This window comes from Chiloscyllium punctatum, chromosome 30 (assembly GCF_047496795.1).
Source record: "Chiloscyllium punctatum isolate Juve2018m chromosome 30, sChiPun1.3, whole genome shotgun sequence".
NCBI classification, from domain to species: Eukaryota; Metazoa; Chordata; class Chondrichthyes; order Orectolobiformes; family Hemiscylliidae; genus Chiloscyllium; species Chiloscyllium punctatum.
Genome location: NC_092768.1, coordinates 30,056,591 through 30,072,654, shown reverse-complemented (window position 1 = coordinate 30,072,654; position 16,064 = coordinate 30,056,591).

Sequence of the window (16,064 nt, the reverse complement as noted above, 5' to 3'; positions counted from 1 at the left end):
CCACCTCCAAACGGACCCCACCACCCCCACGATTGTGACCCCAGCATTAATCCCTGTGGTACTCCCCTAGTTACTGTGAAGTTTTGGATGACAGCTACCAGAAGCTATCATCCAGAAATGAGACAATTACTCACGTAGTTGGGGAAATGATTGCCTTGTAGTATTACTGCTTAACTATAAATCCAGAAACTCAGTTAATGTTCTAGGAACCCGTCCTCAAATCCTGCCATGGCAGATGGAATTTTAATTCAATTTTAAAAATCTGGAATTAAGAATCTACTGATGATTATTGTTTACGGTTGGAAAGAAAATCTGTATCATTGATCTCCTTCAGAGAAGGAAATCTGCCATCCCCGTCTGGTCTGGCCGACAGGTAATTCCAGACGCACAACAATGTGGCTGACTCTCAATTACTGCCTGAAATGGCCTTGTAACCACTCAGTTCAAAGGCAGCTAGGGACAGATATGAAAAGCTGAAGTGGAGTGAATTGGTGGCCTAGAGTGGTGTGGAGGCCTGGATACGTGAGGAGCAGCTGTGAGGCAGAACAGAGTGGGCCGGAGGCCTGGATACGTGAGGAGCAGCTGTGAGGCAGAACAGAGTGGGCTGGAGGCCTGGATACGTGAGGAGCAGCTGTGAGGCAGAACAGAGTAGTATATATGGAACCATTTTTCCCTCTAATTCTCCAAATACCTTTACAGTTACGAAATGCCTCACACTGGTTTACAATCTGCTTTAGGAGCACAAGATTTTTTATATTTTAAAAATGCATTTTATTCATTAAAAAGTCTTTGTACATATACATTGTCACAAATGCAGTTCAGTCCTGTACAGTAGCATATCAAGTTAACAAACAAACATTTGAGTCTGACTCGATCCCAATAAACCAAAGGCAATCCTTACACACACAAGATGATGTTGACCTGCATTACAGCACTAGGAGGGTCCAATATTACTCCAACTGAAGCTGGTCAAACTAGAGTTGAGGCTGTCCTTCCTGCTCCTGATCTCCCTGCTTCTTGATGCTGATGTTTTCTTCTGGAGTGTGTGAGGCTTCAGTGAGTTACGTGGCTTTTTAAAGTCTACTTATCCAGGTCATTTCCAAGTAGAGGTCGTTCTCCTACAATGCCGTCCTTGCATTCCAGCGAATGCTCGCTTCATAGAAAATTGCTTAATGGAAATAATGGGGCCTATGGGAAAAGTGGGGTCAGAGCAGACATGCAAAAAATATCACTCACGCTCGCTCAAAAATCACCCAAACATCTACACAAAGTATAGCACAGCCTGAATGCAACTTTCAGTCATATTTATGAATGAAACAAAAGTAAATTTAACACATTACTTTGAAAGCTATTGTTAATGCAGGGACGGGGGGGGTCATCATCATCCTCTCAGCGTCCGGTGCAGGTGGGTTTGCAGAAGGGTTGGAGGGTTTGAGCTATAGGGAGAGGCTGAACAGGCTGGGGCTGTTTTCCCAGGAGCGTCGGAGGCTGAGGGGTGACCTTACAGAGGTTTACAAAATCATGAGGGGCATGGATAGGAGAAATGGTCAAAGTCTTTTCCCTGGGGTTGGGGAGTCCAGAAATAGAGGGTATAGGTTTAGGGTGAGGAGGGAAAGATATAAAAGAGACCTTTGGGGCAACTTTTTCACGCAGAGGGCGGTACGCGTATGGAATGAGGAAGTGGTGGAGGCTGGTACAATTGCAACATTTAAAAGGCATCTGGATGGATATATGAATAGGAAGGGATGGGGTTGGAAAAGCACAGCAGTTCAGGCAGCATCCGAGGAGCAGGAAAATCGACATTTCGGGCAAAAGCCCGACGTTCCTGCTCCTCGGATGCTGCCTGAACTGCTTTGTTTTTCAGCACCACTCTAATCCAGAATCTGGTTTCCAGCATCTGCAGTCATTGTCTTTACCTGTATGAATAGGAAGGGTTTGGAGGGATATGGGCTGGGTGCTGGTAGGTGGGACTAGATTGGGTTGGGATATCTGTTCAGCATGGACGGGTTGGACCGAAGGGTCTGTTTCCATGCTGTCCATCTCTATGACTCTATGACTCTAAGTGGATGGTTGTGGTTGATTGTCTTCAGGCTGTTTCTTGGGGGTTGATTTAAAAAGGTTTTGCTGGTTTTCCCTTTCTCTCCTGTCTTGAAGAAGTTGTTCAAGGGTGCCAGACAATCCCTTATTGAACAACCTGTTATCCTCCTGCATTCTGTGTTGTAGTCATTGTCGTCTAACAGCTCCAAATGCCTCTCAATTTGTCTCAGGGTAGAAGACTAAAACAGAAGTGGAAAGCTCTCATCTTGCTGCACCTTGGACTTCATCTTCTACACCTTCAGCTTCCACTTCTCCCTCAGCATAAAGCTGTTGTCGATCAGCTGCAGAGTGGTCTTCACAGTGGGACTCAAGCAGCTCTTCAATGTCCTCACTTTCCACTTCTTCAAAACCAACCTGCTTTGCTCGGCCAACACAATGCTCTCTGATTTTTAGGAGCGCTTTCGATCTTTGTAAATGGATAGACTTTCTCTTTTACAGTGAGAAAGGTGGTTCCAGAATTGCTTTTTGGTTTGATCTTCTATCCAAACATTTAAAAACCTCTTCAGCTTCTCAAGTTCCTTTGGCCTTGAACTCACAGATTTCCCGGCACTCAGACTTGGTCCAGCAATACAGCTTGTTTTAATCTTTTCAGCGTTGCCTCTAATGGTAGAGTCCTTCATTCCTGTTAAGTGAGCTGTATCACATGTTCCCTCCTTACGCTCAAAACGCTTTATAACAAGTACCTTCTCTCCCAGTGTTATAACCTTTCTTTTGTGTTCCCCACATGCAATTCCATCACCAGGACACTGCTTGCTAACATTCGTGTCACTATGCCCCTCCATTTTTTGGAAGCAAAAAGGATAATCTAGAAGTACATTCTGTGATATACAAGTAGAAATTAGAAAGGCAAATGGTAGGTGTTGTGAAACTTGCAACGGTTCAGAAAGGATTTACAAGGATGTTGCCAGGATTGGAGGGTTTTAGCTATAGGGAGAGGCTGATCAGGCTGGGGCTGTTTTCCCTGGAGCGTCGGAGGCTGAGGGGTGACCTTATAGAGGTTTATAAAGTCATGAGGGGCATGGATAGGATAAATAGACAAGTTCTTTTCCCTGGGGTGGGGAATACAGAACTAGAGGGCATAGGTTTAGGGTGAGAGGGGAAAGATATAACCCCCTCTACTCGGACAATCACAAAGGCCAACCTCCCATCTATCGAATCCATCTCCCAGGCCCGCTGTCAAGGAAAGGCCGCCAGCATTCTCAAAGATCCATCCCACCCTGGGAATGAGTTTCTACAACTTCTACACACCAGCCGGTTTCAAAACAGTTTCTACCCTTCTGTTGTTAGAATACTGAAGGGAATCACAAACTCTTCACGTTCACCTGGACCTGTGTTTTTGTTTTTGCTGTTGTTTACCTATTATTTACTTATCTACGCTACTTAACTCTGTGATCTGCCTGTACTGCTCGCAAGACAAAGCTTTTGGCTGTGCCTTGGTACAGGTGACAATAAATTCAATTCAATACAATTCAATTTAAAAGGGACCTAAGGGGCAACTTTTTCACCCAGAGGGTGGTGTGTGTATGGAATGAGCTGCCGGAGGAAGTGGTGGAGGCTGATACAATTGCAACATTTAAAAAGGCATCTGGATGGGTATATGAATAGGAAGGGTTTGGAGGGATATGGGCTGGGTGCTGGCAGGTGGGACTAGATTGGGTTGGGATATCTGGTCGGCATGGACTAGTTGGACCGAAGGGTCTGTTTCCATGCTGGACGTCTCTATGACTCTGTGTGTCATATAGTCTTGTCGGAATTATACATGAATATTCTTGTCTCAGAGGGACAGCAATGAACATTCATGACATTAATATTTGTGATGAAGCCGATCAATGTGTAGTACTGTCCCACTCACACGCTCTGACAGCAGCTCACACTGGCACATGCGCAGAACAAGGTGTACAAAATGATCCCTGCGAGAATCGCAGAGGTAAGCAAGCGTTCTCGAAAATACTGTTCCCTAATTCTACAGCGACATTGTCACCAAACTGTGCTGCCCAAACATGCTTAAATGTGAACGATCTGTCCAGTGGCTTAGCAGTAGTTTAATGTAACATTGCAATCGAGAATAATTTATTAATTTGATGTTAATTGAGTTTCTGTCTCAGGAAGGATGCTACAAACGACAGTTTTGGATATTGTAATTTCTCCTATTTAATTGAGTCGACCCGAGGAGCCAAGCTGTCTCAAAACACTCTCAGTCCTGAAGAAGGGTTCATACCCAAAATACCCCTTAATACCCAAAAAGTTGACTTCTCCCCCTCCTGATGCTGCCTGGCTTGCTGTGTTCTTCCAGCCTCCTGTTTGTTCAGATCTATTGTTCTACCCAAACCTTACAACATTGTCCTGTCAACACCTATTCAATCGTCAATCAAGGTGAACGGCTAGCGTACTTGCCTGGTTTAATCCAAGTGAATGTTGCAACCTCTTTATTTAATATCTCAGTTCCATTGTTTCATTAGCACCTATTAACATAATCAATCAAGGCGACCAGTTTGTGTATCTGTATGTCTGGCCTGATCCAATTCTAAGCACACTGTTCAGTTGGCCAGTTTTCCCAGCATGCCCTTCAGTAGGCCAATGTTGCTTCCAGTGTTCCAGAACAGCTGTTACTTTATTTCAAAGGGACAGTCCACTACCCGCAAAGAGGATACAAAGATTTCCTACAATTTTCCAGAAACTTGCTCCAAATGTGTGTATGAAATGCATTGGGATTTTCCTTAATCTTGCTTGCCAAAGATATTCCATGCCCCTGCCCCCTTTAGCTCTCCTAATTCCTGTCCTTTCCCGTTCTTTTTTTTGCTTCTCTGTCTGTCTTCAGTATCCTTAACCTAACATATACCTCTTTTTTGATTTGACTGAGCTCTCAATTTCTCTTGTTGTCCAAATTTCCTGAATCATGCCATTCTTATCCTTTATTTTCACAGGAACATGCTGGCTCTGAACACTAATCAACTGGCCTTCAACAATTCCCACATGACAGATGTGAATTTGTCCTCAAACAGCAGCCACCAAACCTACTTCCCCCAGTTCCTGCCTCAGGTTGTGGGAGTTAGTAATCCCCCTCTGTTTTCTTTAAAGCCTGGAGAGTGGGGGACAAAGGGGGAGGCCTTTGTTGGCAGTGACAGCAATGCCAAAGTGAGCTGGGCACAACTCCATTCCAGCCCAGGGTCTCCCTGGGATGAGGAGCAGATCTCAGGGTGACTCCTCCAGCCTGGACTCGTAGGCCAGGCCGAGGCTCTGCAGCTAGGCTGAGGCTCTACAGTCTTATGCATCTCCCTCCAGCTCAGTGTTTATGTAACACACCCCAGTCATTTTATAACAACACCCCCAGCCCAGTGTTTATATAACACACCCCAGTCATTTTATAACAACACCCCCAGCCCAGTGTTTATATAACACACCCCAGTCATTTGATAACAACACCCCCAGTCCAGTGTTTTTATAATACCCCACAGTCATTTTATAACAACACCCCTAGTCCAGTGTTTTTATAATACCCCACAGTCATTTTATAACAACACCCCCCAGTCCAGTGTTTTTATAATACCCCACAGTAATTTTATAACAACACCCTCCAGTCCAGTGTTTATATAACACCCCCAGTCATTTTATAACAACCACCACCACCGAGCCCAGTGTTTATATAACACCCCCCCAGTCATTTTATAACAACACCCCCCAGTCCAGTGTTTATGTAACACACCCCAGTCATTTTATAACAACACCCCCAGCCCAGTGTTTATATGTCACACCCCAGTCATTTTATAACAACACCCCCCAGTCTAGTGTTTATATAACACCACCCCAGTCATTTTATAACAACACCCCCAGCCCAGTGTTTATATAACACCCCAGTCATTTTATAACAACACCCTCCAGTCCAGTGTTTATATAACACCCCAGTCATTTTATAACAACACCCTCCAGCCCAGTGTTTATATAACACTACCCCAGTCATTTTATAACAACACCCCAGCCCAGTGTTTATATGTCACCCCCCCAGTCATTTTATAACAACACCCCCAGCCCAGTGTTTATATAACACACCCAGTCATTTTAGCACAACAGCCCCCAGCCTAATGTTTATATAACTCCCTAAGTCATTTTATAACAACCCCCCAGCCCAGTGTTTATATGTCACCCCCCATTCATTTTATAGCAACATCCCGAGCCTAGTGTTTACATACCACGCACCCACCCAGTCATTGTTTAACAACACCTACAGCCCAGTGTTTATATAACTCCCTAAGTCATTTTATAACAACACCCCCAGCCCAGTGTTTATATGTCACCCCCTAGTCATTTTATAACACACCCAGCCCAGTGTTTATATAACAGCCCCGAGTCATTTTATAACAACACCCCAGCCTAGTATTTATATGTCATCCCCCAGTCATTTTATAACAATCCCCCAGCCCAGTGTTTATAGAACTCCCTAAGTCATTTTATCACAACCCCCCAGACCAGTGCTTATATGTCACCCCCCCAGTCATTTTATAGCAACACCCCCAGCCCAGTGTTTATGCAACACACCCCAGTCATTTTATAGCAACACCCCCAGCCCAGTGTTTATATGTCACCCCTTAGTCATTTTATAACACACCCAGCCCAGTGTTTATATAACAGCCCCAGTCATTTTATAGCAACATCCCGAGCCTAGTGTTTACATAACACGCACCCACCCATTGTTTAACATCATCTACAGCCCAGTGTTTATATAACTTCCTAGTCATTTTATAGCAACACCCCCAGCCCAGTGTTTATATGTCACCCCCTAGTCATTTTATAGCAACACCCCCAGCCCAGTGTTTATATGTCACCCCCCCAGTCATTTTATAACACACCCAGCCCAGTGTTTATATAACAGCCCCAGTCATTTTATAGCAACATCCCGAGCCTAGTGTTTACATAACACGCACCCACCCATTGTTTAACAACACCTACAGCCCAGTGTTTATATAACTTCCTAGCCATTTTATAACAACACCCCCCAGCCCAGTGTTTATATAACACTACCCCAGTCATTTTATAACAATACCCCAGTCCAGTGTTTATATAACACCCCCAATCATTTTATCACAATCCCCCCAGCCCAGTGTTTATATAACACCCCCAGTCATTTTATAACAACCCCCACCGCCCAGTGTTTATATAACACCCCAGTCATTTTATATTCTGCCCATTTCCCTACAAAAGAAGGTTCGGTACAGTTCAGCCTGCTTCTGACAACTTTGTTGAACGATATTTACAGGATTGGTTGGCGATGTGGAAAATGTCAGCGATCAGAGTGACACACATCCACAGAAGACTAAAATTGGGCCCTTGAAGACAGAAACAGGGGAATATATTACGGGGAACAAAGAAATGGCAGAAGAATTGAATTGGTACTTCAGATCTGTGTTCACTGGGGAAGACACAAGCAATCTCCCTGAGGTAACAGTGGCTGAAGGACCTGAACTTAAGGGAATTTATATTTGCCAGGAATTGGTGTTGGAGAGACTGTTAGGTCTGAAGGTTGATAAGTCCCCGGGGCCTGATGGTCTACATCCCAGGGTACTGAAGGAGGTGGCTCGAGAAATTGTGGATGTGTTGGTGATTATTTTCCAGAGTTCAATAGATTTGGGATCAGTTCCTGCGGATTGGAGGGTGGCTAATGTTGTACCACTTTTTAAGAAAGGTGGGAGAGAAAAAGCAGGAAATTATAGACCAGTTAGTCTGACCTCAGTGGTGGGAAAGGTGCTGGAGTCTATTATAAAGGATGAAATTACGGCACATCTGGATAGTAGTAACAGGATAGGTCAGAGTCAGCATGGATTTATGAAGGAGAAATCATGCTTGACTAATCTTCTGGAATTTTTTGAGGATGTAACTCTGAAGATGGATGAGGGAGATCCAGTAAATGTAGTGTACCTGGACTTTCAGAAAGCTTTTGATAAAGTCCCACATAGGAGGTTAATGAGCAAAATTAGGGCGCACGGTATTGGGGGCAAAGTACTAACTTGGATTGAAAGTTGGTTGGCTGACAGGAAACAAAGAGTAGTGATAAACGGCTCCATTTCAGAATGGCAGGCAGTGACCAGTCGGGTACCGCTGGGATCAGTGCTGGGACCGCAGCTTTTTACAATATATATTAATGATATAGAAGATGGTATTAGTAATAACATTAGCAAATTTGCTGATGATACTAAGGCAGGGTGGCAGGGTGGCAGGGTGAAATGTGAGGAGGATATTATGAGATTACAGGGTGACCTGGACAGGTTAGGTGAGTGGTCAGATACATGGCAGATGCAGTTTAATGTGGATAAATGTATGGTTATCCACTTTGGTGGCAAGAACTGGAAGGAAGATTACTACCTAAATGGAATCAATTTAGGTAAAGGGGCAGTACAAAGAGATCAGGGTGGTCTGGTAACCAGTCAATGAAGGTAAGCATGCAGGTACAGCAGGTAGTGAAGAAGGCTAATAGCATGCTGGCTTTCATAACAAGAGGGATTGAGTATAGAAGCAAAGAGGTTCTTCTGCAGTTGTACGGGGCCCTGGTGAGACCACACCTGGAGTATTGTGTGCAGTTCTGGTCTCTAAATTTGAGGAAAGACATTCTGGCTATTGAGGGAGTGCAGCATAGATTCACGAGGTCAATTCCTGGAATGGCGGGACTACCTTACGCTGAAAGACTGGCGTGACTGGGCTTGTATACCCTTGAGTTTAGAAGACTGAGAGGGGATCTGATTGAGACATATAAGATTATTAAAGGATGGACACTCTGGAGGCAGGAAACATGTTTCCGCTGATGGGTGAGTCCCGAACCAGAGGACACAGCTTAAAGATACGGGGTAGACCATTTAGGACAGAGATGAGGGGAAACTTCTTCACCCAGACAGTGGTGGCTGTGTGGAATGCTCTTCCCCAGAGGGCAGTGGAGGCCCAGTCTCTGGATTCATTTAAGAAAGAGTTGGATAGATCTCTCAAGGATAGTGGAATCAAGGGTTATGGAGATAAGGCAGGAACAGGATACTGATTAAGGATGATCAGCCATGATCATATTGAATGGTGGTGCAGGCTCGAAGGGCAGAATGGCCTACTCCTGCACCTATTGTCTATTGAATGACTAGATGTTTGACGTACACCAGCTGAGAATCAGTTTCAGGATCAAAAGTGCCGAGATAGTTGCTTCCATTTGGTGGAAATGATGCCATAGAGAACACACCGGTGAATTATTGTGGCCTCTGGAGTTTTGTTCAATTAAAAGAAGATCGACTTGGTCCTTTTTTCCCTGCAGAGGGGAGGTTCCTGCTGTTAGTCCTCTCGTTTAGTTTTCATTTTCTTAAAAATCATTTTTGGTATGTGGCTGTGAACTGTGAGCTGAGACCCGAAAATGACCTTTGGACTGTGAGCAGCAGTTTGTTGGGAAAAAAAAGAAAGGGCAAACATTACTTGCGTATGCGGCCAATCCTGGGAGTTAATTGCAGGTCATCTCTTGTTTAAAGAGCATCCTAAACATTTTGGATCTGGAAATGCAGTTTGCTCAAACAGATGGCAGATGTTGAGTGTTAACTGGGACCTCATAGGGAAACAACAAGTCTAACAATGGGAAATCAAACTTTGAACTAGGTTTTGGGTTTGGGTCAGAAGGATTGTGTCTGCAAATGCACAACCAGGTTGCTCCCTGGTTGCCCTCCACTTATTGAAAGGTCAGCAAATGGAATCTCAGTTAGATGTATGAAACAAACGTTCCTAGAATCTACTTGTATGCATCGGAATCTTCAGAAACCAAGCAGGATACATTCCCATGTGCCTGTGATGTTATGGATCACGGAGTCTGCTTAAGTGAGCTGACCAGTTACATCTCATTTACTTTAGCCTTTTGGATTGGGAGACGATGGCCAAGTGGTATTATCGTTGAACTGTTAAATCAGACACTATTCTCGGGGACCTGGATTCAAATCCTGCTGGGGCACTAGGTGGAATTTGAATTCAATAAATATCCGGGAATTTATGAATCCATTGTTGGGAAAACTATCTGGTTCATTAGAGTCCTTGAAGGAAAAAAGAACTGCCATCCTTACCTGGTCAGGTCTCCAGATGACTTTAGACCCACAACAATATGGTTGACTTTAAATTGGGCAATTAGGGATGGGCAATAAATGCAGGCCGAGCCAGCAACACCCACATCCTGTGAATGATTTTTTAAAGAAATTATGCCTTAAATATGTCTGCTTTGTCTGTCTATCTTTGTGAGAGCAGGAGGGCTAGAATTGAAGAGGATTGGGATTTTCAACACTAATTAGATTAGCCTGTTGGTAAATTTTGCCCTGCTAAAGAGAGTGAATTATTAATAAATCGTTAAGTATTGGGGCGGCACGGTGGCTCAGTGGTTAGCACTGCTGCCTCAGAGTCCCAGGTTCGATTCCAGTCTGTGGGCGACTGACTGTGTGGAGTTTGCACATTCTCCCCGTGTCTGCGTGGGTTTCCTCTGGGTGCTCCAGCTTCCTCCCACCGTCCAAAGATGTGCAGGTCATGCGAATTGGCCGTGCTAAATTGCCCGTAGTGTTAGGTGTATTAATCAGAGGGAAATGGGTCTGGGTGGGATACTCTTCAGAGGGTCGGTGTGGGCTGGTTGGGATGAAGGGCTTGTTTCTACACTGTAGGGAATCTAATCTAAACTGCGTGCAGTGCTCCAAATACTATACAGAACATAGGGAAATCAAACTTGGCCAAACTATACCGGAAACACCCAGGATGTCTCAGCATTGACCAAACAGGCTGACAAGTGAAACCAGACAGAACCATCGTCACTCGCAGACAAGGGAATACACCTCCCAAAACACACTAACAATAAGCTTCCTGGTCCCAGTCAACACAGCTGTCCCAAACGCCGAGGACAGTCTGATGACACAGCAATACAAAGGACTGGTCAGACAGAGAGGCACCAGAATACCTCGCTCCCAGGACAGGTAACTGGATTACTTAATTTCCAAATACATTGTATCTTTCTCCTTTTTTAACTAACCTCATTGTACAAGATTCCTATAAAACCTGGCTTCACCCTCAGCCCAGGGGAGAGAACCCTTGATTTCCCTGTACCAGTGTCAGCCTAGTCAGCTTCTCTTCCAGCCAGATTGCTTGTACTAAACAGCTTGTCAACTTCACCCAATCTGGCTTGTGTGGTCTCTGCTATATTGGGCTAATTTCTCCGACAGTTTGCAGTTCCTTCAGTTTTTACAGGAACGGGGATTTGGCTGCCTGCCTGCCTCCACATCACGACACTGCGTATGACTGTGTGTAGCGCCCAGCAAGAATAAGTGAGCCACACTGACAACCCAACAGACAATCTTAAATTATGAGCCTAATTCTAGTTATTGTTCATGACTCTATGACCCAAAAGTACTGTCCAATTGACCATTAGACTCCTGAGATTTGTAGACATGGGCTGGTCAGTGTTCTGCATATTGCATACAGCTGAAGTGACATAACACTCGACATCATCCACCAGGGCCGAAGAACCTCACATCACACCAGCGCTGAAATTCAAACACCAATTAAATATTTGCATTAGTCCTAAAGCATCTTTATTTTGTCTCAATGGGCAACCTCCTGCTAATGGAAAATAAACACCATCCACATTGTTACTGCATCTTGAGAGGGGGTCGTGTCCAACATGAGCAGTGGGGTCAGTTGTGAGGCTGGTGATTTTATGAATATCACCGCCTGGAGCACTGAACGGACACTTTGGTGACCCTTAGGTGTCCGTCGTTGTTGGGCGTCCAGCACAATTTCCCAACAGAGAGAGAGGAATCCAACTGCCTTGGTGTAGAATTCCTACTGTGCGGAAAGAGGCCATTTGGCCCATCGAGTCGGCAGTGACCCATCAAAGAGTAGCCAATCCGCCTCGACACTATCCCTGTAACCCTGCAACTCCCACAGCTAACTCACCCATGATGGGCAATTTAGCACGGCCAATCCACCCAAACCTAACCTGACTGTGGGAGGAAACCGGAGCACCCGGGGGAAACCCACGCAAACGCCACACAGACAGTCGCCCGAGGCTGGAATTGAACCCAGGTCCCTGGCGCAGTGAGGCAGCTGTGCTAATCACTGAGACACCGTGTGGTGTTGGTTCTAAACCCCGCAGTAAAAAAAAATGGGTTGGAAGGATGACACCACGGCAAGAGAGAATGACCAGGCTTCCACTCTCTGACCCAGGGAGGAGTGAGGGCTGCCCTAATAGGCAGCTTCAAAGCAAAATCAATGGTGGGGGGGGGGGGTTCAATGGGATGAAATGCATGAAAACGCTTCACTTGCAAGAGACTTGAAGCAGGGGCCACAGGATCGTCACTGTTACCTCTGAGGTGAGAATCGAAAAGCACTCCTCGCCCCCTCCCCTCTCCGCCCATTGAATGTAGGGAATGGCAGAGAGATTGAGATGCCCTCATAAACGACGAGGACGAGCGCTCAAACATGTCATAGCACTCAAGGCCACAGGCCAAGTGCTGGGATGGGGGCCTAGTGCAAGTGGTTTGGCGCAGACCAAATAGGCCGAAGGGCCGCTTCTGCGCTGTAAGACTCTCCGAATGACACCAGACGGCAATGGGGAAGATGGGTCAGTGCCCGACAAGGAGAGAGAATTAAAAAGATGTGGGGTAAACTGCTGGAAGTCCCACAGCTAACAGCAACCGGGGACGTAATGAGAACGAGTCTGCAGTCTCAACCTTCTCCAGGGCTTAGAGGGGCAGTCAATCGATGGGGAGGGGGAGGTTCACGTGAGGGGAAAAGACCAGCACCGACGAGATGGCCTGTTCCTGCTCCAGCCTAACTCTCTGTAAAAGCGGAAACGCTGCCAGAGGGTTGACCTCACCCATCGTTTGACCACGAACCCCAGCTGCAAAAGCCGCGGGAATCCGACTCCACCGGCGTGAGTCCCGTTTCGGAATTGTCGAGGGCAAGTTGAGGCGGCTGAGGAGGGCGCGGGATGGCGCGCTGGGGTCGGAGAGCCAGCCGCAGATCTCTTCTCAAAACGCAGGAGGGTGCTTTCCAAGGACGGTCCCAGCTCGCTCAGCTCACTCAGCCACTTGAGGGCGTGCTGGCTAGGGGATGTTCTGAAATCGGAGCAGAAAGGCGAAGTCTGAGTGCAAACACATCCCACAGAACGCGCACGCGGGCGGAAACGCAGAGGCTGGGAAAATCCCTGAGCAGGTCTGGCAAGAGATTAAAAGCAGAGGGTCACTAGTATTCGGGACCAGCAAACCTTCTTCTGAACACCAGCTGCTGCCAGTGCCAAAGAGAAGGGTCTCAGGACTCCAAACGCTACCTCTGCTTTCTCTCTCTCTCTCTCTCTCCACAGACGCTGCCAGACCTGCTGAGTTTCTCCAGCCATTTCTGTTTCTGTTTTCAGATCTCTGTTTCTTTTTAGCGCGAAATAAATAAGCCACCTGGGAGACTAACATGCATTTCTACGGCACTCCGGCACTACGGCACGACAGAGAGATCCATTGGATGCCGCCTCTGTCATGAGGGGAGAGAGATTAGTTTTTGTTATAGAGTCATACAGCACGGAAACAGACCCTTCGGCCCAACCAGCCCATGCCGACCATAACCCCAAACTAAACTAGCCCCACCAGCCTGCGCTTGGCCCATATCCCTCCAAATCTTTCCTGTTCATGTACTTAACTCAATGTCTTTTAAAAATAACTGTACTCACATCCACCACTTTCTCTGGAAGTTCATTCCACACACGAACCACTTTCTATGTAAAAAGAAAAAATTGCCTCTCATGTCTTTTGTAAATCTTTCCCCTCTCACCTTAAAATATGCCTCCTAGCCTTGAAATCCCCCACCTTAGGGAAAAGACACCTTATCCAAGATTTCATAAACCACTACATGGGAGGTCACCTCTCAACCTCCCATGGTCCAGTGAAAAAAGTCACAGTCTATCCAGCCTCCACATAACTCAAACCCTCCATTCGCCGTGAAACCCTGGTAAATCTCTTCTGAACCCTCTCCAGCTTAATGAGATCCTTCCTGTCACAGGGCGACCAGAACTGGACACAGTACTCCTGAAGAGACCTCACCAAAATCCTGCACAACCTCAACATAACGTCCCAACTCCTGGACTCAAAGGTCTGAGTAATGAAGGCAAGTGTGCTAAACACCTGCTTAACCACCTTCTCTGCATGCGATGCAAACTTCAAAGACTTATACTCCTGAACCTCTACATCCCTCTCTGTTTTATGGCACTGGCCAAGACCCAATCTGTAATTGTACAGATGGAAGACAGGAAAAATTTCTGGCAGGAACAGGCTGCTCCTTTTTTTGAGGTACTTTAGGCGTTGGAGGTGATTTCCTCGAATTCCCGGAGCAGCAATTACTATTCTTCATGTTGTTGCATTGTTTTGGAACTTTGGAGAAAACAAAGTCAAAACAACAGCAGTTTTAAAAGAAAGAGCAACCGTAATTCTATTAGTTTTAAAATAGTGATGGAAAAGGATAGACCAGATCTAAAAGTTAAAGTTCTAATTTGGTGAAAGGCTAACTTTGACACGATTAGGCAAGATCTTTCAAAAGGTAAAAGGGATGGCTGGAAAATGGGAAGCCTTCAGAAATGAGATAATGAGAGTCCAGAGACTGTATATTCCTGTCAGGATCAAAGGAAAGGCTGGTTGGTGTAGGGAATGCTGGATGGCTAAAGAAATTGACGGTTTGATTAAAAAAAAGAGGTAAGCATATGTCAGGTATAGACAGGATAGATCGAGTGAATCTTTAGAAGAGTATAAAGGCAGTAGGAGTATACTTAAGAGGGAAATCTGGAGGCAAACAAGGGGACATGAGATAACTTTGGCAAATAGAATTAAGGAAAATCCAAAGGGTTTTTACAAATACATTAAGGACAAAAGTGTAACTAGGTAGAGGATAGGGCCCCTCAAAGATCAGCAAGGTGGCCTTTGTGTGGAGCTGCAGGAGATGGGGGAGCTATTCAACGAGTATTTCGCATCAGTATTTATTGTGGAAAAGAACATGGAAGATATAGAATGTAAGGAAATAGATGATGACATTGAAATATGTCCATATTACAGAGGAGGAAGTGCTGGATGTGTTGAAAAGTGGATAAACCCCCAAGACCTGATCAGGTGTACCCAGAATTCTGTGGAAAGCTACGGAGGTGATTGCTGGGCCTTTTGCTGAGATATCTGTATCACCGATAGCTCTCAGGTGAGGTGCCGGAAGACTGGAGGTTGGCTAGCATGGTGCCACTGTTTACAAAAGGTGGTAAGGACAAGCCAGGGAACTATAGACCAGTGAGCCTGACCTCGGTGGTGGGCAAGTTGTTGGAGGGAATCCTTAGGAGCAGGATGTACATATATTTGGAAAGGCAAGGACTGATTCGGGATAGTCAACATGGCTTTGTGCATGGGAAATCATGTCTCAGTAACAAGGAGGTTTGATGAGAACAGAGTGTAGATGTGATCTACACGGACTTCAGTAAGAGGTTCGACAAGGTTCCCCATGGGAGACTGATTAGCAAGGTTAGACCTCATGGAACACAGGGAGAACTATCCATTTGGATATAGAACTGGCTCAAAGGCAGAAACCAGAGGGTGATGGTGGAGGGTTGTTTTTAAGACTGGAAACCTGTGACCAGTGGAGTGCCACAAGGATCGGTGCTGGGCCCACTACTTTTCATCATTCATATAAATGATTTGGATGCGAGCATAAGAGGTACACAGTTAGTAAGTTTGCAGATGACACCAAAATTGGTGGTGTAGTGGACAGCGAAGAGGGTTATCTCAGATTACAACAGGATCTGGACCAGATGGGCCAATGGGCTGAGAAATGGCAGATGGAGTTTAATTTAGATAAATGTAATGTGCTGCATTTTGGGAAAGCAAACCTTAGCAGGACTTATACACTTAATGGTAAGGTCCTAGGGAGTGTTGCTGAACAAAGAGACCTTAGAGTGCAGGTTCATAGCT